General features: G+C 33.9%; 1 protein-coding gene across 5 annotated transcripts in view; it reads right to left on the bottom strand.

The window, feature by feature from the left end:
* TFEC (transcription factor EC) overlaps positions 1–27,084 on the bottom strand; it is a 137,168-nt gene that overhangs the window by 72,860 nt on the left and 37,224 nt on the right. The window contains exon 1 of one of the 5 annotated variants that reach the window (XM_015067340.3): positions 1,182–1,335. The exons of the other annotated variants lie outside the window; for them this stretch is intronic. The gene's annotated coding sequence lies outside the window, so the exon portion shown is untranslated. Of the gene's footprint in view, positions 1–1,181; positions 1,336–27,084 lie in introns of those variants that run through there. 5 annotated transcript variants of the gene reach the window in all.

The raw sequence follows: 27,084 nt of genomic DNA, 5'->3' as shown, positions 1-27,084 counted from the left end.
CTTAACTGTTCTACTGTTTTGTAATGAAACTGAAAATTTTTAAATAACAATAATAATCAACACCAAAGGAATAAACAACATGGAAATTATATACACTCCACTTGTTTGATAGCTAAAAAAGACTTTTTATTCTCAAAATGGAGATCACAAAGTCAGCATATTCAAGGTAGTTTCTACCAAAAAAAGGTAAAAGATTTACTACTCATTCAAAAGCGACTTGAAAATGTAAAACTACACTCAGATTCATCTAAAATAGTAGCAAAGCAAAATGGTCTGAATAATCTTGATAATACACCCCACATTCTGTTTCACTTTGCTTTGTTGACACTGTCTCTGAATAGGGAAGAATTGTGAAGGTTATTTTGGTATCAATGTTAAATAAAGTTTCTAGTAAATAAGTTACTAATAAGCTACCCAAGATGAATTCAAGATTACTTCATGTTTTTTTTCTCAAAATGTCTATTCCCAGTGAAACATTTTAAGACAGTATGGGAATATAATTCACATACACAAATATATAAAAAATAGATGTGTACATATGTGTGTATGTATACAGATGTATAGATAATCCAAGTCTCTACTACAACTCTATTAGTTATTACAATTGAAAACTATTACTATAAAAATTTATTGCTGGATATTTGACATCTCCTACACAAACTTTTCAAATCCAAATCTTTATTTAAAAAAAAAACAGAATAATTAGTGCTGGAAAAATAACATACACTAAAGTACTATCTGGTGTTAATTCAGCTATGAACAGAACTCATATTTTCTTACCTTTAAAAGCCGATAACATATATATTGCTAAGATGTAAACAGAAATTAACATTTATTCATAAAATAACTTATAAAATGCAATAAAATGTTAAATCAGTCCAATTTAGTAAATATCCAAGAATATTAAACTGGAAGAGGAAATTGCTTCAGTTATCATGAACAAAAATGGTAATTTCTAAATCTTGATTAAAATAAGACATTAATAAAGTTTCAGATATATTTTACCCAAATTATAGCAAATCACAGTGCAACTACCCTAACATCCTGATATCTAATGATCATGCGAGATGAAACCATAATTATAAGCAAGCCACACATATCAAAGTAAAATAAGTATTGATTAGACTTGTCTTCAGTTTGTTTAAAGTACAGAAAATTAACCTGCCAGTTTAGTTACCTACCAGCAATGATTGGATTCTATCAGTGTTATCACCTCTATAAACAGCACCAAATTATAATCCCTCTTCCCATAACATAAGCACCATGCCAAAAGAGACAACCAAAGTAAATGATCTGATCATGAATAATGAATAGTTAGGGCTGGTTGGAATCCACTTAGTTGAGGAAAGAGAAAAGAGAAGTGGCTCATTAGGGCATTTCCTGAAACTTGGTTGGAATTTCAGTTAAGGAAGAAGAAATGACACAGCAGTTTCAAGTAGGGGGACTTCCTTTCTTTATCTGAAATATGCTACCAATTTGAGAAACAGCACTCCAACAAAAGTACTCCACAGTAAAAGCTCTCGTTGATCCCGTTATTGCCTGGTAATTAACATTTCTTCCCAGAACATACACAAGCAGTACATGGTTGTTATCAAAATGGACTAAGATCCCATATTTATTGCAACATGTAAAGTCTCATATTTAACATGTCTTCAACAAACCAACCTGCACCAATGTTCATATTTTAAAAATTGCAGTTTTGTTTAGAGTATTAATAGATTTTGAGTTTTTGCTTAAGGCAATCAAATGCCCCATATTTCATATAGTCACATTTACCTTACGTATGATTTGGTTCTCAAAATGACTCCAGGATGATTTTCATCTTGTTCAAGAATATTTTATCTTCCTATGTAGATGGAAGATACACAGTTCAGCTTATAAGATTTCTAACAATAATATAATAATTATTATTTTTCATATTCTACTGTGGATCTGTAGTTTTAAGCAACAGAAGCACTGGTTACTTATTTACTGCCCTTACAAATCAAACTTTTGAAAAGATTTCACTTTATATATTAGTTATCTGCTTGAACTGAAAAATCTAAAGATGCAACTTTTTTCCCACACTATAATCTGTAAAGAGAAAATCTGCATTTATTATATAACAGTAACACCATTTGCTTACTCTATCTAAATCTATATTTTAAAACAATATATGAAGCAAAGCATTCCCATTAATTACTGAGGTTTAATGCAAAGGTTACTGTGTTTTGAAAATTCATGCAGTTGGGGCGCCTGGGTGGCTCAGTCGGTTAAGCATCCAACTTTGGTTCAGGTCATAATCTGGTGGTCTGTGAATTCAAGCTCCGCATCAGGCTCTGTGCTGACAGCTCAGAGCCTGGAGCCTGCTTCAGATTCTGTGTCTCCGTCTCTCTCTGCCCCTCCCCTGCTTGCAGTCTGTCTCTCTCTCTCTCAAAAATAAATAAATATTTAAAAAAAAGAAAAGTCATGCAATTAAATTGACATTTATGTTTTTCAAGGAGTGGAAGTTATGTGAAAATATCTCAGCACTTTATATGTTGCTTCAAGAATGATAAAATTATTAAGAGAAAAAGTTCTCATTGTCAATAGCAAAGTTTTGAGTCATTTTACATTTTTTAATGATGTTGTCATACATTTAAATCTCCTAAGGTGATAGGAAGGAGTAAATATTTAATTGAGAGTAAAAGTCACTTAGATGAATAGAAGAAATAAAGAAACAAGATTAACAAGAAACACTGTTAAGAAAGAGAAACATTTGGGATTTTAACTCATATTGGAAACTACTTCAGACTGAATTACAGTTTAAAATACATTTTTTTGATTCAGAAGGTAAGTTTTGAAGCTGTATTACTATATGGGCATACATGTTGGCTTTGAAAAGTTGTAAATACACACATGGCTACATAAACCTAAAGAAATAGGCATCTATGTGTTTACAGTGCTTATCTCTTAAAGTGGTCCAATAAAATAATTATGATCAAAAAAAATTATTTACCTAGAGTTTCTATACTTAATATAATAAACATGTATGTTATTTGGGCTAAAATATAGTTTTAATTTAAAAAAGTAGGTTATACATCAAAACACTTAGGGATAGCATACTACTTATGTAATACTGTATTATAAGAAATACATGTTTGGTCTTCAACCCTGGTTCCCGATTGCTGATCAGGGTGAGAGAAGCATTTTTTTTTTTTAATTCATAGAGTCCCTCTCAACCACATATGGCTTTATGTTAATGAGGTAACTTGCTAGGCCCCTAAACAGCTTCAGGATGGGGGCTGGTTGCCAGAGGAACCAACCATGTGATTAGAAGGTTATCTTTCTAAGTCACAGATTTTATCATTTTATTCTCCTTGTTTATAACAATCAGAAACTTCCTACTGCCTACACTTTGATTCCAAATTCTCTAGAATAGCTTACAAAAGTCTTCACAACCAAATCTGCATCTGGACTTCAAGCTTTATTAGAAACAGCCTCCTTTCCTTCTGCTTAGAATGTCTTGCTGCAAGACTCTCCTTTTTTCAAAGTCTAGATCATATCTGACCTTTCCTTGAATCTTCCTTGAAAGATAAGGAGCCCCCCAAAAAAAAAGAAAAAAGAAAGATAAGAATTACATGTACTTGTGTGTATGTGTGAACAGATGGAATTTCCACATATTTCTAGTTTAAGTGTGAATAACAATATATTTTAATACCAAATAAATTGGGGCGCCTGGGTGGCGCAGTCGGTTAAGCGTCCGACTTCAGCCAGGTCACCATCTCGCGGTCCGTGAGTTTGAGCCCCGTGTCGGGCTCTGGGCGGATGGCTCAGAGCCTGGAGCCTGTTTCTGATTCTGTGTCTCCCTCTCTCTCTGCCCCTCCCCCGTTCATGCCCCGTCTCTCTCTGTCCCAAAAATAAATAAAAACGTTGAAAAAAATTTTTTTTTAAAAATACCAAATAAATTTATAAATTCAATATTAATATTTATCAAAATTCTAGTTACATTCTACTGGGTATTTCTTCTATTATTTACTAAGAATAACAAATGAAAAGCATAGGCAAAATATTTTTAAAATAAAAAATAGTAAGGAAATACTTGAAATATAAGATAATGAACACATTATAAAACTACACTAATCAAAACAGTTTATTTCTGGTATATAATAGAAAACTCAAATCTTCTACATTTTTAGAAATTTAGCATATGTTGAAAATTGTACTTCACATTAGTAGGAAATTGATGCATTTCTCAATGAATACTTTAGGGGTAAGGGACTAACACTGTGTTGAGAGAAAAAGAGGGAAATAAAAGTAGAGAGAGACCCATACCTCTACAACACCAAAAATTCAATTTTAAAATCTTAAAGATTTAAATATAAAAATTTCAAAATATCATTTAGAAAAACATGAGTGATTATTTTATAACCCACAGAGTAATATGTCAACAAAGAATAATATTGCATATTTGATCACATAAATATTAAAACCTCTCTAAGAAAAGAAGCATTTTTTGTAATTTGACAAAATAAAAACTGGTAAAATGCTTTTTCCCCCCTATAGCTTCAAAGCATATAGTATATAGTTAATTGTCACACTGTGTTACAAATGTTTGATTATTTTTTTGTCTTCTTACCTGAAAATGTGTGTATTGTTGGATTGGATCATAAGAATTTCTTCTTTTATTAGTAGTAATATTCTGTCTTAGTTTATGATGCTGAAAGTTATGTAAAATACGTATCTCTGACTTATCCTTGGCAGGGAGTAAGGATCTAGGATAGTTATACTCCCCCAAATCTATCAATCACTGTTTTCAGTCTGCCTCCAAGGAAAATTAATTCCCAGACACATCCTGCCCAAGTTTCACATAAGCAAAGTGGATTCTGTCACAGTGAGGGCACCCCTCTGACAAAATCTCCAGTGCAGACTGTTGGAAGACAAGCTGTCATTCGCTGAAATGGTAAGGGGTATATGGATGTGTAGACAACACCAACAGCATCCGCTCCAACGTTTTAGAACTGGTCCTGTCACACAGCATACAGTCTATATTAAGTACTAAGTTTTAATGTTCTTTACATTAATCTTCCCATCAAAAGTAATACCATATTTATTTATTCATTCATTTGTTAATAAGCTTCTATTGAATGCCTTCAGTTGATCAGGCACTAGGATAAAAAGATACACACTTATGGTTCTTAACCCTCAAAATTACAGTCTAGTAGAATTTGGAAGATAAATTACCCATGGTTTAAAACAGTTAAAAATAGGATGTCTGGGTGGCTCAGGAGGCTGGGCATCCAACTCTTGATTTCGGCTCAGGTCATGATCCCAGGGTCGTGGGATAAAACCCTGCTGAGTGTGGAGCCCTTAGTATTCTCTCTTTTGCTCTCTGCCCCCTCCCCTTCTTGTGCTCCTACGCTCTCTCTCTTTCAAATAAAATAGCTAAAGACAGAAAAATTAATTTAATGGAGGAGTATTTAAAATAACAAAAATGATGTAAGGAATAAAAGGATTTTTTTTACATCTGATTTTCATAAGAAATAGGATATTTCAATAAGAAATACCATGAAAGTAGAGATTGTTTGGTGTCTAAAGTCAAACACATCTGGGAGCACCAAAGTAATCAATAACAGGTAATATCTAAGTTAAATAATGTTTGCATTAAAAATATTAGCAGATCAGGGGCGCCTGGGGCTCAGTTGGGTAAGCATCTAGCTCTTGATTTCGGCTCAAGTCATGATCTCACATTTGTAGGATCTAGTCCTCCTACTTCTAGGCTGACAGGGCAAAGCCTGCTTTAGATTCTCAATCTCTCTCTCTCTCTCTCTCTCACACACACACACACACACACACACACACACTGCCCCTCCCCCACTCACACTCTGTGTCTCTCTCAAAATAAATGATTAAACATTAAAATATATTAACAGATCATATAGGGAAAAACTGTCTCTTGCCAAATGGCAGCTAACACACTCTTGGAAAGGGACTTGGAAAATAATTCTACAGATAGGTAAAAAGCAGAGTAGAAGATAGTATATTAGCCCTTCAAAAAAAGAAAAACATTTATCTTATTCCATAAAATAAAAAATTTTAATGGAAATTGATTTTACACCTATACACTGGGGATGTTGAAGATATTTATGCCCATATATATGACTTTTTTCTTACCAACAAGTAGCCTAGTTAAAGACAATCATTACTCTATGGAAATTTTCCAATTTGAAAAACACTGAAGAAACCCAGCTTCTCTCTTAGAAAGAAATCAAATAAATCAAAGGAAAGATCTATTTCTCCTAAGAAGTTTGGAAATAAAGCCCAAGATCAATATTACCATAGAAAATAAGCAAACAAAATCAATTGTGAGTATGCAGAACTGAAATTTATATGTCACTCATGAGGAGGAATCATGCTTTTAAAGAGATTAATTTTATAATTAAGTCACTTGGCAAATAATTGGCATTGATTATTTAAAATTCTGATTTCACTTTCAGTTTGCCGAAGTGCGAAAGTCAGAAACTGAATATTCCATGTTTTTATATCAGAACCCCAGACTTTGCCTCAGTAGCACTTTAACAAACACCAAATATCAAATCTGATCTTGAATTCTGATATCATTTAAGAACTACAGACTATTTAACATTTAGGAGTCAATCCCACTAAAATATGAACGTTGAAACTTATTTTTATTTCTACTCTTTCATTAGCACACTAGCAATTATAATATTTGTAAACTTTTAAAATATAAAATTGAACTTAAGTTTTATTCTATCAAAGTTATTATGTCCTTAACAAAAGGCAACCAGGCTCAAGGGCCACGGAACACCTGTAAAATGTGCATACCATTATACAATTGAAGTATTAGTTCTTTCTTCTAGAATACTCTTCACCAGGGCACCTGGGTGGCTCATTTGGTTGAGCGCCTGACTTCAGTTCAGGTCCTAATCTCATGGTCCATGAGAGCCCCGCATCGGGCTCCTTGCTGACAGCTCCAAGCCTGGAGCCTGCTTCGGATTCTGTGTCTTCCTCGCTCTCTTCCCCTCCCCCCCTCTCTCTCAAAAATAAACATTAAAAATAATTAAACATAATTTAAAAAAATACTATTCATCTACCTCAGTTAACTTTCAGAAATATCAAGTCATTAATCCACCAGTACCAGCAGAAGTGCATGGACTTATTGTTGAATGAAAATGGGTAAACTCTATCAAGAGAATCGAATGATTTTTCAAGTTTTTCTGTCCCCAACAATTCAGTTTTGAAGAATACGAAGTCTCTAGAAACCTTTAAGGCATTAATATAATTTAATTCTTCTATGACGCTAAAGGCTTTAAGATTTCCCTAGAGTTTATGTCTGATCTTGATCTTGGCACACTAGAGTATTCAACAAGAACCAGCCCTTCTGAAAATTATGAAGTAGGCAACACTTGTCTTTAACAAGAACTCTCTATGTCCTTTCCCCTTTTGCCGATAGGTGCCGTGATTCCTTATTATCTTGCCCACTTTGCTACTAAAACTAGTTTTAGAAGACTGTCTAATTAATTCATTACATACTTTATTCACTAAGGTATAAATGAGTGATAACACTTAAAATATTCTCCTTCCCCAAAGCATTTGCATTTGGAATGTAATGAATTTTAAGGTAAAGAGGGAAGATATATTCAAATTTGTGAAGGAATTATTACAAATAAGATTCCAGAAATCAATAATATTCCATGGAGGCTGTCATCTATATGAGCACTGTTAGACTGAACGATGTATTATCCATAAAATAAATAAAAGCATAAAGCTTCTTTCTTTGTAATGTTAGGATGTTCCAAATGAGATGGCATGTCCCATGACTGACATTGCAACTCCCTAGAGATTGGAAAAATGACAAGCCTTTTACAGTCTGCCAAAGTTGTACAGTTGATCTCTGTCTGACAGGGGAGGATAGGGTATTTTGTTGAAACAAACAATTCCAAAAAGAACCAGAATGTTAAAAACAAAATGCTGTTTAAACTCTACGTGACCAGTGTGGAAAAGTGGAGAGCTCTGTTCCACACAGTTTCTAAAGGATCCTTGACAATGGAGACTCCAATTCCATACAAGCTTCCAATACCACTGAGGCGGGGAAACAAGATGTGGATAGAGGTTCTTAAAGCTTCTGCAAGAAGTGACACTCATCACTTCTGTTTATCATTCACTGACTAAAGCTATCAACAGTTAATTTAAAGGAAATTAACCTGCAATTCTCTCATATGTTGATAAGAGAGAACAGGGATTTTTGCTATTAGGGCGAAAACTGTATCATCCTCCTAATATCCTTTAACATATCAACTTTTTCCAAGGAATAACTCTTTAATGAAGGTTTGTTTTTCCATAATGTCACCTAAGAAACAAATTCAGTCCACCAGTAAAGAGCTGTGAGCTTAATTCTGAGCCATTTCACTATAAATACAAATAAGAAGAGAGAATAGGTACAAGAATAGGAGGGGGAACAGACAGACAGAGTAGTTGAAGATGATAATTCTGATCATCATGATTTGGAGAGATAAGAACTAAAATAAAGACAAACTCTATGTATGAATGTATGTACGTTTGTCAGTATTATGATGTTTGTTCTTAAGATCTATGCAAAAAGCACCTTCCAGAATCTATCTACAAGGGGGAAATAGTCATCTTTCAGAGAAACATAAAAATATGAGAGAGACGTTTCACAAATATATATTTCACTGCAAGTAAACAAAGTTTTCCTGAGGAAACTATAATCATGCTTTTTTTTTTGAGAGAGAGAGAGAGAAAGAGAGGGAGAGAGAATGTGCACATGTGCATGAGAAGGGAAGGGGCAGAGGGAGACAATTAGCTGACTGAGCCCATCCAGGCACCCCAAAACTGTAATAATTGACAATACACTTATGTTTAAAGGAAGAAAATTTGGAAAGGGTAATAAGATCAGAGATGTGGAAGAAGATTTTGTGGAAATATTTTTCTGTGTTTCCATTTTGAGGTATTTTTAAAATTCCTTTAGAGGTTTAAAAAAAATCCCATGCATACAAAGGACTCATCAATGCACATTTCTTGTTTTAATTATAATTTTTCATTGACATTTTTAACTATATAAAACTATATTCTGACAAAGTAAAATAAGAAGAAATGGAAGGGGGGAAAGATCTAGATATGAACTGAACGAGAAGAGTAGAATAAAGCAAAATATAAATGTTCTGTTAGACTTTTATCTCATACTCATGGTAACAAGAAATATCAATGTTATCTAAATTCACTTCGGTCAATAGATACTTCATGTTGTGGGAAAGGAAAGGAAAATGTGGCTCATAAAACTTCAGTAAGGATGTCAACAAATCCCAATAAAATGATTGCTTTGGCAGGACTAGTGTTTTTTTAATGGATAGTATATTAGGAAATAGCCAACATGATTTGTTCCTATTTCCTAATTAAAAAATAAATATGTATATACATACCTATATGTTTGTTCACATGGGTGCCGAAGAGAGAAGCCAAAATAAATACCCAAATCATCATTTGCAAAGTCCTTTCCCTTAAATTTTTACAAGGACATATAAATCAGAAATTATAAATAGAAAGATTGATACTTTAATCGTATTTTTGTTTTACAATCACATTTCAAGCACTCCATTTTTATTTCTTTTCTTACTCCAGATTAAGAATCTATTCTAATGCAGAAATTGCACAGTGTTGTGATAGCCTTGAGTGCCTGGGTCAATGGCACTGAACTCAGCAAGTACAAACATGGAGTCACATTCACAACATCTATCCACTAATATCATAGCCAACAAAAACCATCCTACACTTTCCAAACCACCTTCCCAACCCCACTATTGCCATTTGGAACCCATACAATTTAGATTAACCCACATTCGCCATACTCCATGCATGGCCTTTGCGTTTGTGAGAATATTATTATGTCAAATGGTTAAAGAATTAACATCGGGTTATTCACTTTTATTTTGACAGAGTTTAAATGACAAAAGAGGTTAGATACATTGCTATGGCTTAGGAAATTTAGAATGAAATATGTTCTTATTTTGTGGAGGCTTCCCTAAAGGGAATGTTAATAATTTCCCAAGATACTTAGTATATGTAGCTTGAGCATCTATCTCCTGTTGTGAGATTTAAACAAGAAGAATCTGTTAAATCTGCTAACTGGAATATTTCCCAAGATGCAAATAACGGTGTATCTAGACTAGCATGTAAAAACACTATTGCACTGGGTGTAAGCTATGCGAATCGCCTTATCTTTCCATATAACATTTGTATGTGTTACATTTCTCATACGATTGTGCTTCCTTTCATTTCTTTGATAAACTAATGAGGAAAAGGGAGGAAGATATACAAAGGAAAAAAAAAGAAATGAAAATATAAACAACGAAAATGCTAGTGAAGGTGGGTAAACTATCATAAAATCTAAGCAAAACTCTCCTCAAATATCAGTTCTAGATTCAAGTAATTTCGGGCATATGTACTGAGCACCAGAAGTTGTGCTAGGTGCTTTTGCTTGCATATATAATGGAATATTGTGGTTTAAAGAAAAAGAGGTAATACACTTCAGAAATTAAAAAGTTAGAATATTGTAAACTTCAACCCTTTGAGAACTCCTTATGTTAAGTAAGAGAAAAAAAAGAGTTGGCAAATGTCAGTAACCATGTTGGTATATCTGAAAATCTGTGACAAGTAATGGTGTGCTCAGAAGTGATTCTTTTCTCCTGTGTATAGATCTTGCTAATCAGGGAGAAAACTGTACTTCATTGTCTGGCTTCAATTCAAAGCAGGCAAAGCTGAGCTTTTAAAAAGCCAGGAATTTCACAGGTTTTGTGTTCTCTGTTAGGCTCTCCTGTTTTGGATAACAGCTCTGAAACAAAGAGAACACACACACACACACACACACACACACACGTATGGCTGTTGGTGACTCTAACTCCTACAAGACAGAGCTTCATGATCACATCAGATGTTTCACAAAATAAGGGGCAAGAGATGTATCTCTCACACAATATGCAGACCTACAACTGTTCACCTTCAGCTCACAATCTGATATAAAGCTATAAATCAAGTATTAGAGAGACACAATAGGATGACAAGAAGGAACAATACTGAAAGTGGTACCTGTAACCTTAATTTTAGAGAAAAGGAAAAACAGGTAAAAGTATCAGGCACAATAGTTAGGTTTTAGATGTCTATATTATCAATTCACAGAGTAGAGGTAGCAAAGTGAAAATGACATTTTAGCACAATGAGATAAATGCAATCCCACAGGTACCACTGAGAGTTGGTAGAATGGCATTCTTTTCTAGAATAGAGCCACAGAAGAACATGCTTGGTTACAAAAATATATATATAATACAGCATAAGCATTAGAAGGATTGCATTACATATGAAGAAGAAACAACTAAATGGTTTACATGGGCTCAGGGAAACATTCACAACCTATAACCTTGACAAGATGTTGATAAAAAGAAGTGATATAAGATGGATACCACCTGGTATCAGAAGTAAATCTGGAGCTGTTTGACTAGTATTATTTAATTCTGAATATTAGTTTGTTTTATTTTATTTTTTCCAGCATTATTGATGAATAATGGGCTAATATAATTGTATACATTTAAGTGTACAATGTAATGGTTTGATGTACTTATATAGTGTGAAATAATTACCATGATCAAGATAGTTAGCACATCCATCACCTTACATAGTCAACTCCTTTTTTTTTACAGTGAAAACACTGATGCTACCCTTTGTCATCAAATTTCAAGTACACAATACCATATCATTAACTCTAGTCTAACTGAAAGCAGAACTTCATAGTTAAATGAACAAAGTAAAGCTCATTATTAATTTGCTAATAGTGCATCGCTACAGGAACATGAAATCTAACTAGGGACATAATAAGTAATCTGCAATGGGTTTTGTTAAAGGTAATTGCCACAAACCGATTGAGAAGCTAGAACTAAACATTTAAAAGAAACCCATCCATTCCTGAATCCAACAGAATGCAGGACACATTCAGAAGTCAGGCAGGAATGATGGAGGAAATGAATAAGAATAAGCCAATATCTAGGTCAATATGACTCTTCTCTCTAAATTTTATTAATAAATCTCATTAATTCAATGCAAAAAAGGCTGAATAAACTCCAAAATTATAAAATTAAATAGCTTATTTGGGCTTCTTTTAAAGATAATGGTTATATTTTTCAGAAACCTAAAATAAACTTCCTTTACTTTGAATAGAAGGCCAGAATGTGTGAGAGAACTGATCACAAATATATGTACATTTGTTGCTAAAACTTGAATCTCTTTACTCGTTAACTCAAACTGCCTTGACTTCTCATGTTTATGCAAAACAGATTTTTTGGAGGAAAAAAGAAAGGTACTGTAACATCAGAGGAAATCATCAAAGAACTAGTGGCAACATCTTAAGGCTTTTATCAAAGTAGTAAGGGAATGCATTAAAGCAACAATATCTGAAGCTTACATGTGATGGGACTACTAAATTTAATAGTGTATCTTATGAACATATGTGTATATAATGATTTTTCTGTAAGAATACCTCATTCTGAAGCACTTCTTTTCGGAGTAATAGAACATTATTCTCTCAAGATAATTCAGAAAAAAAAATCTACCAATATTTTATTAATAATAGATGCCTACACTCCACAAACAGAGGACCAAAGTTTTTGAAAAACTATATGCACTGTAAGTGAAGGTTATACAAAGGGGAATATGCTTATGAATGGAAAAGTCATTAAAAAATCCCTCATCGAATTCTTATGAGAAAATGGTAGGCTAAAACATGAATTGTTAAAACCGAGTAACAGTACATGAGGATTTAAGTAAAAATAGGCAGTTCTTATCTAGGAAATCTGGCCCAGCAAACTATGATCAAATTTGAGAAACCTATATACATTTATAAAAATGTGTTAAAAATAAAACATTTCTTATTTTCAAAGAAAAAGTATTAAAAACAAACATAATTTTACCTGCAAATAATAGTTAAATAGAAAAAGGAAAGGAAACCCATATGAAAATGCATGTCTAAGTATTTGAGAGTGCGACCATTTGAGATGCTACTACTGAGAAAAGTCATGGGAGGTCACCAGTGGGTTTACTCATACACTGACAAACCCAAGGTCAACTTTTTATGCATATTTGGTCTCTGTGGGGGTCATAAAAATAAACCAAACACTACTGAGTTCTTTGATTACTGAAGGAGAACATATGGGTGGGAATGCTAATACTATGAAACGCTTCTTCTGGCTTCCATATGGGGTCTTCCTGTGAATAAGAACTACAAAGCTGCTACTACCCAACTTCTGGGACTCTCAGCTGCCATATAATGCATAATTATTTGCTTAAAAATAAAAAGGTAACCCACTCTCTAAAATTAGATCATTTAGATTTATGGAAGAATTAGCACCTAAGTCTTCCAATGAGAATAATACAAAGTTTTCCTCAGAAGTTACGAACTCAGGCCTCTAAATATGAAACATAGAAGTGTGTCGCTCCAAAGAAGACAGGAGTGGATTTTTAAAATATTGTAAGGTTTTTCTATGCATATTTTCTATTATGGCCAGAGCTGGTCTTATGGGCTACCCCACAGGCCAATAATGCATTACCCCTTCCTAACTAATATGTTAAGGGACTTGTACAAAATCTATTTAATGAAAATAAGCATTTTCTTTTAATTAGTATGGGTAGTATCTTCTTTATACTCAAAATAAGAGATTTACTACATGTTCTAACCATCAAATTCAATTATTTGGAATATTCTTGCCTTTCACAGTACTATAGACTCTAAGAATAGATGTAACTAACCTACACTTATTTTGTTACAAAATCTTATCAGAATGTAAGTTTATTTTCTTCTGCCTACTCTATCAACCAAATGTTCTTCAATTTCTTTAGTTGTTGGGTTTTCCTCAGTTTTTTGAGCAACAAACATGTGGGAAGCATATTTAACAGTAGGTAATAAAGTGAATCATTGGCTTCTGGTAAACAGCCAGATGCTGAGTGGCATTCTCTCCTTCAGCTTTGTGACTGCCTACACCTGCTGACTTCAGACCTCTGACAGCTGCCTGGTCTCAGGCTTGGAGGCATAATCTAGAGTTCCACTTGGAACCTGCTGACATAAGATGAAAAATACCCAACTGGGACACTCCAGCATCCGTGAAGGGTTTCTCTTTTCCTAAGTTTTTTTTTTACATTTATTTATTTTTGATAGAGAGAGACAGAGCACAAGTGGGGGAGCGGCAGAGAGAGAAGGAGACACAGAATCCAAAGCAGGCTCCAGGCTCTGAGCTGTCAGCACAGAGCCCGATGCGGGGCTCGAACTCACCAGCCGTGAGATCATGACCTGAGCCGGTCAGACGCTTAACCGACTGAGCCACCCAGGTGGCCCAGGGTTTCTCTTTTTCAAATTTATTTCCACTGAGCAACAGTGGCTACTTCAGCGGAAGAGAAACCAAATTAGATTTTACCAGTTATGTAAGGAACTGCATGGAAGAAACCTGAGCAAATTAGCACTCTTTAGCCAATGTATCCCAGTGTTGTTGTAGCGCTGCCTAAAAATTGGCACCATATGATGCCATAAATCTGGCTGGATCTTTAATCTAACACAGGAATCAAAAATAAAAGGAATAGTTGAGCTTCTAGTAATTTCTGTGAAAATATCTCTTCCTTGTTTCATAAGTTCAAAGAGAATGGAAATCCTTTTCAGCTTAATCACCATTGAACGCTACCAACAAAACTTAGTGCACAACATACAATTAGTGCTTAATAGCTCTCTAATGACTAAATTAAATTGACAAACATATTGATGATATCCCCTGCACTTTAAGTGCAGCTACAATCATCCTGTCTTGTTCGAGAAAGATGTAAATACAAAAAAAAAAAAAAGAGAGAGAGAGAGAGACAAAGGATCTGGGGCAAAATCACACTGTGATTTACATTTTGAAGTTGTGAAATCCTATATAATCAAAGGATTATATAATCTTTTGAATTTATGCCTTGAACCTTCGTATGGAGAAAACCACTTCATTATAATAAAGACAAAAATGAACACTTATAAAGTGCTTATAGTATCTCAGTAATCATATTAAAAACTACACAAATATGGAAAAAATTGAACAATCCTATGAGGAGGTACTAATAATGCCCATAAGACAGATGAGAAAATTGAGGCGTAGAGTTCAAGTAAGAAAGTCACACTGGAGGCAAAATTTAAGTTCAGGAGGTCTGGCTCAAGTTGAACTCTTAACATCATAAAACATTACCCCTCGTGATGAGATATTTTAGGTACTTCTCAGACTAAACTCATATAAGTAGTCCAAAAGGAATCGCTCTTCTACAGAACTGGAGCAAATAGTATTATTTTGTATTAATACACATCTGATAACAGTTACGTCCATGGTATTTTATATTCAGGTGCATGTGTATGCATATTAATCTACATTAGTATAGTCTGGATAAGAAGGAACAGAAAAAGGAACCGTATTAATAATAGTAAAAATAATTGATACCCTTACTGAATATTTACTAGACACTGTGATTAGCATTTTTCATGCATTATTGGTTTAATTCTTCCCCAAATTTTGGGTATTTGCTACTATTTATCATCTATTTAATCCATATTATAAAACTAGGACTAGGAAAATTAACCTTTTGCTATGTCAGGTGCTCTTTAGAGCCTCATGTAAAGTATCTGGGCTGTGAGAGGAAGGGAGGAGCCAAGTGCTGTGTCCTAAGGAACTGTCCTGAGGATGGGGTTGCCATTTCCTGAGATGGATTAATCTGCTAGAGAAATTAGCAGTGTGTTTTGGGACATGTTAACTTTGAGGTGCCTATTAGATAATAAATGCAAACATACAGGAGGAGAGTAGATGCAGTGCATAAATGGGAGGACTGGTCATGGTAGGGGCACCAAGAGTCCATTCAGAGTGGAGGGAGAAAAGCCAGGGGGTGTGGACAGACTCAGAGAGCTTGGAAACATGGGTGTGAGAGTTTGGGGAAGTTCTCTTCTGATGGTTCACATTTCTTTGGTGAAGTAGAATATAAGAGTGGGGAGAGTCATTCAAGGTAGGTGAGAAAGGAGAGATTTGAAGCAGAGATGGAATGAATCTTGGACATGTAATTGGATTTCTGGACAACCAGGAAAAAAATTGAAATTCACAGTTATTAATTTAAAGTGAAACCAGACAGCCTGTTTGGGTTTTTTTCCTGTCTACTTTCTATGGGCATGTCCAGAATACAGTTGGATTTAAATAGAACTGACGTTTTGGTAGACAAGAAAAGTGAAGGAATAGATGGACAAAGAATTTGAGAGTGTGAACAAAGGCATTTTGATATTGCCAATGATGATAATGTTAATAATGGTGACAATAACAACAAAAACTAACTCTACAGTGTAGACTATGTACCAAGAAGGAAGTGTTCTGAGTAAATTATACAAATTATTTTTTCTTCACAATAACCTTCTGTTGCACGTATAACTGTTATCATTTCTCTTTTATAGATAAATAACCTGAAACAGAAGCAGAAAATTAAGTAAATCATTGGAGGTTATAGCTAATAAATGGTGAAGGCATGGTTTAAGCCTTTTTATTCCAGGTAGTCCAGCTCTATATAACAGTAATTCTATACTGCCATGAAGAACTGTGGAATCTATTGAATAAGGAGAGAATTACGGTCATAAAGGATAAAGACAATGAAATGGTGGAAGGATCAATGGGGTGTAGGTCCCAGTGGAGTAAATAATAATAATAATAATAATAATACTGTATTTGGGGGTCTTCACTGATATGAAATTTAAAAAAAAAAGATGTGTTAGTTGGTGATGAAATTCATGGAATTAAAGATCATGAAAGATGTACCTGTATTTGGAATGATGTCTAGAATATAATCATGTAAAAGGATGGTTAACATAATAAAGTCCAAGACTCCTTGGAGGAAAACAGATCAAGAAATTAGAACACCAAAGTATTAAAGATATTACCCATACAGGTATTGAAATGACCAAGACAAAATCAATTTTAGAAAGAATGAGACAGATCTGGACCTGAGAATGAAGAGGATCAATACTTAGGTGATGATTAGTGGATGGGGCTGCCTGATGTAGCAAATAAAAATACAGGATGCCCAGATACATTTTAATTTCAGACAAAACTGATTTTTTTTTTTTTAGTGTGAGCATGTCCCAAATGTATGTATGTGTGGGTCATACATATGCCGGAAAAAAAAATGTATTGCTCATCTGACACTCAAATGTAGTCGGACATCATATATTTTATCTGGCAAGCCTACTAATGGAGCCAGCATCTGAATGCAGATTTGTCCTACTCACAGATTAAGTTCCTAAACTTGATATAATATATCTTTATCATTAGTATAAATTTAAGCAAATAAAGTAATAAATAAGTTTTACCAAGTCAAAATTATATTCCTAGTTTGCCAAATTAGAGTAAATTTCATTCTATGATCTTACAATATTATATTCATGTGAATATATAAATGTATATGACATTTTATGAAAGAAAAGTATTTATATTTTAAAAGCACAAACTGCGATCTAAAATTTTTTATCACTAGTTATATGTGTAATTAGATATCAATGGGCAGGCTCCCTGATCATCTATGTTGTTAATTCAGTTTACCGAGTAAGTCCAACTATGATGACAGGAAAAGAGCTATGCATTATCACAAATCATCTTTCATCTCTGACATAAATGGGGAAAGATTCCTCTCAGCAATTCCATAGTTACATTTAAAACAAATTTAGCATTGTGTTTGAAGTTGTGCTTTTAAAAGCAATAGGCCCCACAGTTTGGAATCAATGCTACAGTAATGTCTGTCATTTAAATATGGCTTTTTTTTCCCAATGCTATTTCATGCTATTTCATCTTTAATTTTAATCCTTATTTAATTATGTAGATAAAATCAAAAAAGATAGAAATATGTATGTATAAAAAAGAATAGAGATATAATTCCAAATGAATTAAACATACAAATATTTTGTAATATTTGTTATGTAGTGATTTTATAGTCTATTCAGACTTCTTTAGTGTTTTCATATTACGAGCTTTCCCTGCAAAATATGTAAGTAACATAGGAAATATACATGGACTAAATACTGCAAAACCATTTGTAATATTTTATAAAATAAAATGTAAAACTCTTAAAGAGATCTTATACAAAATGTTGATTTTTCAAAGTAATAGTATATACATGATATCCCAAAGATTTCACCATTCTGTGAAGAATATAGAACAGCTGTAGTAATATCTGTTTTGCAAATAAGAATACCAATAATAAACAGAAAGCCTAAAATACGACAAACTAATCAATTGGAAGTTTCATTCAAGGACCAGATATTTCTATTATTGTTTCTGTGATCTTTTTACTACATAACCTACATTCCTAGGTGCTTCTATTCAGTACATATTGTACCATACTGTTTCTGTTTTCATTGATATTCTAATTAACAGCTATTAAAGATTACTTTATAATTATTTTTTTAATTTTTTTTCTTAATGTTTTTATTTATTTTTGAGACAGAGAGAGACAGAGCATGAGCAGGGAAGGGGCAGAGAGAGAGGGGAGACACAGAATTGAAAGCAGGCTCCAGGTTCCGAGCCATCAGCAGAGAGCCCGATGCGGGGCTCGAACTCACAGACTGTGAGATCATGACCTGGGCCGAAGTCGGACGCTCAACCGACTGAGCCGCCCAGGCGCCCCTAGATTACTTTATAATTATTGCTAGCACATTGCTAAACCTCATTAAAACAGTACTAGAAATATTGTTAGGAAAGTATAAACTGAATGTTCCTGCAGCTGACAAAGACAAAGAAACAGGCACTGGACTTAGCCTCCTAACAGAAACAACCAAAAAATGACCAAAAAAAAAAAAATTGATAAAACAACTTTCAGGAGACTGGACATGAGTCAGTAAGAGAATGATCCCTGAGAGACAGGAGACATTTAAGAAAAAAGTAAGTTCATTTCCCTAATTTACTGCTATGAGAGTTCCCAGGTTGTGGTGCAGAGAAAGTCAACCCAGATACACGCTGGCAGACTCAATGAGTGGAGAAAACAGAAATGAGGATGTGGGGAGGCATAGGTGGCTAGAGTTCTCAAGACAATATCTGGGGAGAAATGAGCTGTACAGAGAAAGAACTCCAGGTATCTGCAGGTATCCCTCTCAAAGTATTCAGCTAAGTGCTGATCTGTGCATTTATGTCAGAAAAATAACCCAACCCAACCCAAACCAAACCAAAGCAAAAACAAACCCACCTGAAGTGATTAGAGATAGCAGCCATTCTGGAAAGCATGATTCACAGGCTTTAGGTAGAGAACCCAGAAAGATCCTGCCTCTATTATGAGGATACTTAACCCTGGGTCTAGCACTGCTCTGGTCCTACCCAAAAGAAAACTTTGAAACATTAACCCAAAATTTTCAATTTCTTTCCAAGTCACTAAATTGTGTCCCAGAAAAAGTTTAAAAATATTTATAAGAATACAAAACTATTGGGGCGCCTGAGTGACTCGGTTGTTTAAACGTCCAACTTCAGCTCAGGTCACTATTTCAGGGTTCATGGGTTCCAGTCCCGCCTCAGGCTCTGGGCTGACAGCTCAGAGCCTGGAGCCTGCTTCCGATTCTGCATTTCCCTCTCTCTTTGCCCTTCTCTCTCTCTCTCTCTCTCTCTCAAAGATAAACAAGCATTAAAAAAAAGAATACAAAAATATTCAGCATCCAATAAGGTAAAATTGACAATGTCTGGCATCTGTTAAAAAATTATCAAAGATGCGAAGATCAGGAAAATACAACCCATGAGAAAAAAATCAATCAATCTTCAAGAATTAGAAGAAAGTCTCATTAAAACATTATTATAACTGTATTGTAAGTTTGAAAAATTATGTAAAGTTGTAGAAAACATAAAAAAGACTCAAAATGAACTTCTAGAGATGAAAACAACAGTCTGTGAGATGCAAACCGTGCTGGATTAGAATCACAGCAGATTAGACACTGCTGAGAAAAAGAGGTTACGAAGCTTAAAGTCCTAACGAAACAATCTAAAAGGAGACACAGAGTAAAACAAGAATGACAACAACAATAAAAAGGAACACAATGTCAGTTAGCTGCGTGACAACTTCAAGTAGACTGAAATATGTGCAATTGTAGTCCCCAAGGTTAAGAAGAGAGAGAGAATAGAAAAAAAAAATATTGGGAAAAATAATGACCCCAAACTTTTCAAATATGATAAAAACTGTAAACCCATGGATCCAAGAATCTCAATTAACCCCAAGCCCTAAATACCATGGCATATCATTACTAAATTGTTCAAAGTCAATGCTAAAGACAAAATCTTAAAAATAGAGAAGAAAAACATGTTATGTACAAAGGAACAAAAATAAAGGTGACAGCAGATTTCTGTCTGCTGCAGCAAAAGTCAGTAAGATAGCATCATTAAGGTATTAAAAGATAAAAATGATAAACCTAGATTTCTAAACTCAACAAAAATATCTTTTGAAAATGAAGGTGAAATACTGTTCCAGACATCCAAAATCTGAAAGAATTCATCACCAGAAAATCTATAGTTTAAGAAATGTTAAAGGAAAAAGGGGACTACAAACAGTATTTTATGGGCAAATATATAAGATTTGTTTTTCTATTTAAATTTCTCTAAAAGATAATTGACTAAACAAAAATTATAACATACAAAGCAAGGTGTATAATATATATATAAGTAAAATTAATGAAAAACAGCACAAGAATGGGGAGAGAAGAAATAGAAATCTACCATTATAAGTTTCTATTAGTACACATAAAATGGTGTATCAACTGAACTCTGATAAGTCAAAGATATAAACTATAAACCCTAAAGTAACAATTAAAATAACTAAACAGAATTATAATGAATAAGTCAATAAAAAAGATAAAATGAAGTCATAAACACTATTTGTATAATTTGATTATTCTAAAAAAAAGTCAGAAAAAGAGGAAAAGGAGAACAAAAAAATGGATGGAAAAAAGAAAACAAATATTAAGATGATAGATTTAAATGATGCAAATTAATAATTACTAATCTACATTAAATGTAAATGGTCTTATTACCTAGATTCACAGGCAAAGATTATAAGATTGCAATATTTAAGACCCGGGGCACCTGGGTGGCTCTGTCAGTTAAGCATCCAGCTTCAGCTTGAGTCATGATCTCCCAGTTTGTGAGTTCTGGCCCCACGTGGGACTCTGTGCTGACAGCTCAGAGCCTGGACCTAACTTTGGATTCTGTGTCTCCCTCTCTCTCTGCCCCTCGCTCTCTCTCTCTCTCTCTCTCAAAAATAAAAAACATCAAAAATTTTTTTAATTAAAAAAAAGTAAGATCCAATTGTATGCTCCTTACAAGAAATACCTTTTAAATATAAAGCAAAATCCTTTAAAAATGAGAGAATGGAAAAAACCATATTATACTGACACTAGTCAAAAGAAAATTAATACCAGTTGAAGTAGGTTTCTGAGCAAAGAATATTAGCAACTATAAAGAAGTCTATTTCACAATAAGGAAAGTTTCAAGGACATAATGATTTTAAGCAGTTCCTTTTTTTTTAATGTTTATTTTTTGAGAGACAGAGAGAGAGAGAGAGAGAGTGCAAGTGGGAGAGGGGCAGAGAGAGAGAGAGGGAGACACAGAATCTGAAGCAGGCTCCAGTCTCTGAGCTGTCAGCACAGAGCCCGATGCAGGGCTTGAACTCACAGACCAGGAAGGAGATCATGACCTGAGCCGAAGTCTGATGTTTAACCAACTGAGCCACCTAGGCTCCCCGAGGACATAATGATTTTAAACAGTCATGCAACTAATGACAAATTCAAAATATGTGAAGCAAAAACTGATAGAACTACAATAAGAAATGGAAGATATTGAAATCTTGGGGATTTTAATAGCTCTTTCTCAATAATTGGTAGAAGACAGAAAATCATGAAGAATATAGAAGTCTTAAATAACATTATCAACCATCTTGATCTAGTTGCTGTCTATAGAACATTCCACCCAACCACAACAAATTCACAGTTTTCAGGTGTAGATGAAAATTTTACCAAGATAGAACATAGTATTAGCAACAAAACAAATATCGATACATTAAAAAAAAATGTCATATCAAGTATGTTCTCTGTAATCAAAACAGAATCAAAACAGAAAGATCTCTGGAAAACCACCAAACATTTGGAACAAAATAATATACTTCTAAATAACCCATCATCAAAAAAGAAATCAAAAGAGAAAGTGGGTATTTTGGACTGAATGAAAATAAAAATAAAACAGCTAAATATATGAGATTCTGGCAAAGTAGTGCTTACGGAGGAATTTTTACTAGCACATTCCTATATTAAAAAAAGGAGAAACATGTCATATCAGGTACCTCAGATTCTACTTTAAGAAACTAGAAAAAGAAGGCAAATTAAGCCCAAAATAAGTAAAAATTAAATATTAAAGAAATATTAAAGATCAGAGTGAAAATTAATGAAATAGAAATAAATCAATGAAAACAAAAACTGGTTATTTGGGAAAATTAGTAAAGTTGACAATATCCTAATGAGGCAGAGCAGAAAAAAGAGAGAGAAAATAAAAACCATCGAAAAGAAATGAAAGGGGCACCTGGGTGGCTCAGTTGGTTAAGCATCCAACTTTGTCTCCATGGCTTGTGAGTTCAAGTCCCACATTGGGCTCTGTGCTGACAGCTCAGAGTCTGGAGCCTGCTTCAGATTCTGTGTGTGTGTCTCTCTCTCTCCCCTTCCACATTCACCCTGTCTCTCTCTCTCCTTCAAAAATAAATAAATGTTAAAAAGAAAGAAAGAAAGAAAGAAAGAAAGAAAAGAAAGAAAGAAAGAAATGAAAGAGGTGGCATCACTACAGATACTAAAAGTATTAAAGGGATGATTACACTTTATGGCAAAAAACTAAAAACTTTAAGGAAATTAAATGGAGGAGTGCCTGGGTGGCTCAGTCAGTTAAGTGTTCGACTCTTGATTTCAGTTAAGGCCATGATCTCATGGTTCAGGAGACTGAACCTCACATTGGGCTCTGCACTGACAGCATGGACGCTGCTTGGGATTCTCCCTCTCCCTCTCTCTGTTCCTCCACCCTTTGTGCTCTCTCTCTCTTCCCCTCTCTCAAAATAAATAAACATTTAAAAAAATTAAACGGGTAAATTTTTTAAAAGACAGAAACAAGATTTTAAGAAGAAATAGATAACTTGAATAGCCTTTATCTATTAAAGAAAAAAAAATGAAGTTAAAAATTTTCCCAAAAAGGAAATTCCAACCTCAGATAATTTCACTGATAAGGATAAAATATTAGTACTATACAAACTCTTCCAGAAAATTGAAAAGGAGGGAATCCTTCCCTATTCATTCTATAAAGTCTGAACCAAAACCAGATTGTACAAAACAAGAGAAGTACAAATCAATACCTTCTATGAACATAAATGCAAGGATATTAAAGAAAAATTTTGCAAATTGAACCCAGAAAGATATCAAATGGAAAAAGTAATCATGACTTATTGGAGTTCATCCTATGAATACACTATTTAGAGACTTGACTAGTACGAAACAAATCATGAATGGAGATGCTTCTGGATAGAGACAATGGAGGAAAGGGGAAAGGGGTAGAATACTGACTTTTATAAGAGCCTTGTTGAGCTACCTGAGTATGTATAACTTTGATAAAAATGGACACAAACAAAAGGATTTATATTAAGGACAGACTTTTAATTATAGTACATTAACTTACTATGTCATGAATTTTAAATTGATTATAAATTGATTCTTAAAGCAAAGAATATTTTACCATTTGAACTTGTGGCAGTCATCACCCATTGTATGATGGTGGCTAAAATACAGGTGTCTATACATATCTGCACACTTACATATGGATTTGAATGGATGATGTTCTGCTAGGGACATTAGATGGCCCTCTGCAGCAGAACTGAGACATAACATCACATTAAAGTTACACAGTGTCATCCTAAAGTGAGAAAAGGGCTTCCCAGTTAGCTAAAAAAAAAAAAAAAAAAAAAATTGGATGCAACCTGATTGAGGTTATTATCTTACATAAAGAATACATCAAACAGACTTACAAATAAAAAAAAATATCTAAAGATGCCTGGGTGACTCAGTCGGTTAAGTGCCCCACTTCAGCTCAGGTTATGATCTCGCGATTTGTGAGTTTGAACCCCGCTTCAGGCTCTGTGCTGACAGGTCAGAAACTGGAGCCTATTTCAGATCCTGTGTCTCCCTCTCTGCCCCTCCCCTGCGCGCGCTCTCTCTCTCTCTCTCTCTCTCTCTCTCTCAAAATACACGTTAAAAAAATGTTATTAAAAAAATATTTGGACCTGAATATATAACATGGATTATGTCTACTGTAAAATTGCATATTTAGTAAGTTCAATAGCACCCTGGTAGTCTTGAGAAGATAATGCAATTTACAATTTACTAAATTATTCCCTAGGCAGTTTACACAGTAGGAGTATATGACCCATTAAAATCAAAGTACAATTTATGTAAAGACAATAATCCATCTTGTCCAAGAGGTTATTTCAAGTTAAATATTGTGAATTCATTCATTATCTCACCTAAGAATTGTTTGTATTTTAAAAAATACAGTGAAAAAAATTTTAAATGTATCATGAGCTTTGAGATTAGTTTGTGTAAAATGTAAAGCACATCTTAACATTTAATTTCTGATATTTCTACTAAAATTTTTTAGATTCTAATTATTGCATATGGAATTTTATAAGGGGAGAGTTACAAGGATCCTTGCAACAACCCCTGTAGCCCAGAAGGATAAAGCCATAAAACATGAGGCAGGACCTGGGAAAAATTTTATCTTTCATAGTTTATAGTACTAAAGATTCCCTGATTTTTCACAAACTTTTATTTACTCATTTTCAGATGCTTAGGGAAGACCTATTTTTCATGGATGGTTTCATGTATAAGACAGAGATGAATCAATAATTTTCAAATGCAAATCTGAGAATGTTTCTAATGTCTCTGATTTCAGCAAAAACAAAATGGCATCTCCAGGAAGATATTGATCATTATTGGCTCTGAATCATGGAATAGAAGGCAAAACAAGAAATGAGGACAAGAGTAATGTGGAGAAACCTGTAGGCAATTGACCAAGAGTTTTGGATATCCATGACTGCAAGCCCTCAGCCTGACTGAATTTCACCTTATTTTGCTTTGACTAGGTGCACAGGGCAATTAATGGCATATTGTCCTGCCTTAATTGCTTTGAATATTGACACCTGCTTCTACCCTCTTTGATCATGTATTTATTGTTAATTTAGCAAATATTTATTAATGTCTATGTGCTAATTGTAGCTATTACTCCCAAAATCAGTTTATTAAATCCATCTTTAGTCAAAGTGGACTGTGTCCTTGACTAAAGTCTCTCTTCCACTTACTCTACATTCATTCTCTCTCTAATAATGTTTGGCCATTAACCTGCAGCATTCAGTGCTGTCAGTCTGATCTTCACTAAATCAGATTCCTGAGGGAGAAGGGAAATGGAGGAGCTCTTGTCTCATTTCTAACGTAAAGTATGGTAGTCACCAAAAATCTGGTACTTCACTGGAAATCTTGACTTAGAATTGTCTCGCCATTTTCTCCTCAGAAGTTCAACTCTATCTCTCCAATGTATCTAAGATATTTTAAGAAGAACAAATGCACATAAGCATTCATCATTTGAAGATTTTTTTTTCTTGTTTGTTTTGAAAGGGAATACTTAGTATCTCAAATGAATGTTTAACTGGTAGAATTTCAGGGAGTCTTGCGAAATAAAATTAGGATTTCAAGCAAGACGGAAGTAATTTCTTTTTTGTATTTTTGAAGAGATCGAGGAGACGTGGAGGTCACTGTTTCCCTTACACTGTAAGACAGAATTACTTCTTTTTCTATAAGCCCAGCCCTGATCTCCCTGAACCTGGGCAAATAACTATTTCAACTTTGCTAAGTCTAGAAATAGTTTAAGTATTACGTTATGTGCAACCTGAAAACAAGCTTTCAGAGAACCTGACTTTAAATAACTAAAAAGACAGGAGAGTAATTTTTGGGTGGATAAAATTAGATTTGTACATGTTAAGTAAACACAAAAGCATAAAGCTGAAAAACATATCTATGTCTGAGTTCCTGGCCTTAAAAAGTTCTAGTAGTCCAAACAATATGTACAATACATTTTAGTTATAATTCTTTGAGTAATTTGACTGGAGATTCTTGAAATAATTAACAAAGTGAGAGAAAAGTTGACTTGTATGTAAACAATTTCTCTATGAAATAAACTTTTAATAGTTTTTAACACTACCAGAAAAGAATGTTTTGCCTTCAAAAGTCTTAATATAAATAATAAATCTAAAAGTAAAAGATAAAAAATATATCCCAAGGTCATAAAACAACTGCAGAAAATCTATTAGATATATCTAGTTCTTCAATTTATATGAAGGCTATTTTACACAGGCTCACTCTCTCATTTTTACTACAACATTTATATTTTTCAAGGATATTTCCAAAAATAGAATATAATGAACTTGAGCACATTGAAGTAATAAAAATGAAAGCAAATGCTGAACACAAAGAAACAATAGAAATAAGAACACAACTTTTACAAACAGGAAAAATACCCTGCTTCAGGTAAAAACACAAGGTCCTCTTTGGATGAGCCCTACTTCTCTCTCCTCTCTCTCCCTCTCTTTCTTTCTGTCTGCCTCTCCTAGAATTCTCTCTCTCTCTCTCTCTCTCTCTCTCTCTCTCTCTTTCTCTGCCCCTCACTCACTTGAGCCCTCTCTCTCTCTTTCTCTCTTAAAAAAATAGATAAATATAATTTGTTAACATTGTTAAAATTGGGCTTTGTATACATTACATTTTTCCATACTTGATTCTTGGCTAACATGCTGAGCTCACATACAAGAAAGAGTAGTAATTTTTCAAATTCAATAAAATAATAACCAGAGTACTCTAGAGAAGATGAACAAAGTTGAATTTGGTTATTTGAAGAAAAAAAGCCTAACAAAACAGACAAATCTCTGGCAAAATTCATCAAAACACCAGAGAAGACATAAACAATG

The sequence above is a fragment of the Acinonyx jubatus genome, chromosome A2 (genome assembly GCF_027475565.1).
Source record: "Acinonyx jubatus isolate Ajub_Pintada_27869175 chromosome A2, VMU_Ajub_asm_v1.0, whole genome shotgun sequence".
In the NCBI taxonomy this organism is placed as follows: domain Eukaryota; kingdom Metazoa; phylum Chordata; class Mammalia; order Carnivora; family Felidae; genus Acinonyx; species Acinonyx jubatus.
The sequence above is the reverse complement of the archived record's forward strand: the minus strand, read 5'-3'. Positions and strand labels throughout refer to the sequence as shown.